Source organism: Entelurus aequoreus, linkage group LG09, assembly GCF_033978785.1.
Source record: "Entelurus aequoreus isolate RoL-2023_Sb linkage group LG09, RoL_Eaeq_v1.1, whole genome shotgun sequence".
Classification (NCBI taxonomy): Eukaryota; Metazoa; Chordata; class Actinopteri; order Syngnathiformes; family Syngnathidae; genus Entelurus; species Entelurus aequoreus.
Window position 1 is genome coordinate 59,387,430 of NC_084739.1, and position 2,905 is coordinate 59,390,334.

Genomic DNA, 2,905 nt, shown 5'->3' on the forward strand with positions numbered 1-2,905 from the left:
CTTTTGTTAAAAAAAACAAAAAAACAAAACAAAAGGATTTTCCAAAAACTTGTAAAGTTGTATTGAGTCAAAAATATTAAAGTTCGATGATTTGGTAAACTTGCAAACAGCTAAAATGATGTACGAAGCAAACTATAACCTGCAACCAAATAATGCACAACAATTCTTCTTAACTAAAGAGGAGAAATATAACCTTAGAGGAAAATGTAATTGAAAACATTTGTATCCACGTACAACACTTAGAACCTTTAGCATATCTGTATGTGGAATTAAATTATGGAATGGATTATGTAAAGAAGTTAAACATTGTACTGATATGATCCAGTTTAAGAGGTTGTTCAAATGAATAGTACTTACAAAGTACAAAGAAGAAGAACTATGAGATATACTTTCAACTAGGGATGTCCGATAATGGCTTTTTGCCGATATCCGATATTCCGATATTGTCCAACTCTTAATTACAGATACCGATATCAACCGATACCGATATATACAGTCGTGGAATCAACACATTATTATGCCTAATTTGGACAACCAGGTATGGTGAAGATAAGGCCTTTTTTTTAAATAATAATAAAATAAGATAAATAAATTAAAAAATATTTTCTTGAATAAAAAAAGAAAGTAAAACAATATAAAACAGTTACATAGAAACTAGTAATTAATGAAAATGAGTAAAATTAACTGTTAAAGGTTAGTACTATTAGTGGACCAGCAGCATGCACAATCATGTGTGCTTACGGACTGTATCCCTTGCAGACTGTATTGATCTATATTGATATATAATGTAGGAACCAGAATATTAATAACAGAAAGAAACAACCCTTTTGTGTGAATGAGTGTGAATGAGTGTAAATGGGGGAGGGAGGTTTTTTGGGTTGGTGCACTAATTGTAAGTGTATCTTGTGTTTTTTATGTTGATTTAATAAAAAAAATAAAAATAAAACCGATACCGATAATAAAAAAACGATACCGATAATTTCTGATATTACATTTTAAAGCATTTATCGGCCGATATTATCGGCAGGCCGATATTATCGGACATCTCTACTTTCAACCTTATTAAAAATAAGATATTCTTCATCTCAGTATGTTTATAATGACTGACTTAACTAATTACATATTACAAAACTGTTGTATTGCTCATTCACGGATGTCATTTTACTATAAAAAGGTCAGTAAATTATGTATATATTTGTAAACGCTCTGAAGTGGGAAAGGGGTAGGATTAAATACGCGTTGCTTCTTCCTACTCCTTTTCGGACATGATGTAAACAGAAATGATATGACATTGTGTGATGTATTATGCTGTAAGTGTGTTCATGTTTGAAATAAACTAAAAAAAAAGAAAGAAAGAAAAGAAAGAAGCTCTGCATAATGGAGACGCTAACAGAATCAGAATCAGAAGTACTTCAATAATCCCCGAGGGGACGCATGCTTTTATTACGAGTTGTTTATATTATTATAACACTCTGCTTTATAGTTTTCCTAAAAAGGTTATTGCACTTTTCAACTACTCCAGAATTCAGCTGCTCATGTCCTGACGAAGACCAGAAGGCGGGCCCATATTACACCAGTTTGAAAATCTCTGCATTGGCTCCCCGTGTGTTTCAGATTAATTTTTAAGGTTCTTCTTACGGTTTATAAATGTTTTTTTTATGGTTTGGGGCCTTCTTCACTATCAGATTTGCTTTTACTCTACAAATCTTCGCGGGCCCTCAGATCCTCTGGCACTCGTCTCCTAAATATTCTAAAAGTCAGGACACAAAGTCACAGGATGGCATCTTTCCATATAATGGCCCCCGTCTATGGAACAGCTTGCCTGAGGACCTCAGGGCTGCAGAGAACGTTCATGTTTTGAACAGCAGGCTTAAGACCAACCTTTTTGATTTGGCTTTTACCTAAAATTCCTTAATTTTATAGAAGTAATTTGTATTTTACATTTTATCTTAATAGTTATTCAATATTTTATTTAGTTCTATTTATTTATTATGTATTTACTGTATATTTATTTTTGTATCCATATGTTTCACTTGTATTTGATCTTTTATTCCTACTCATGGTTCTTACTATTTTACAGGTTTTATTATTTTTACTTTCCAGGTTCCTCAGAGGGAGCTCTCTGCATCAGGGGTTATCGGCCATGGCTGTGGAGGCACTTTGTGTCAGCGTCCTGGTGGCCGTGGACTGGTGATCTCCTGGCGCAGATGGCTCCTGTGATAGTGTTTACTCACCTTGCTCCTCTGTACTCATTTGTTCATATATGTGCATATACGTGTGTGTGTGTGTTTGTGTTAGTGTTTGTGTGTGTGGGTCATCGGCGTATTGTTTTTAAGTCTGTAAAGCACTTTGCGTTGCATTTCTTTTATATTAAGTTAAAGTTAAGTTAAAGTACCAATGATTGTCACACACACACTAGGTGTGGTGAAATTTGTCCTCTGCATTTGACCCATCCCCTTGTTCACCCCCTGGCAGGTGAGGGGAGCAGTGGGCAGCAGCGGTGCCACGCCCGGGAATCATTTTTGGTGATTTAACCCCCAATTCCAACCCTTGATGCTGAGTGCCAAGCAGGGAGGAAACGGGTCCCATTGTTATAGTCTTTGGTATGACTCGGCCAGGGTTTGAACTCACAACCTACCGATCTCAAGGCGGACACTCTAACCACTAGGGCACTGAGCAGTGACGTGCAGTCAGGGGAGGCAGGTGAGGCAGGGCCTCACGTGCCATCATGGAAAGAAAAAAAATGTAAAAAGAAAAAAATAATAATTAATTGTTATATGTATCCAGTGATTATACTATAAAGTTATTTTCCGTTTAACTTCACCAGTTTTAGATTATTTTTATTCAAAATCGCTGAATTTTCACATTTGCCGTTCAAATACTGAGAAGAGACTTGCGGTGAGTC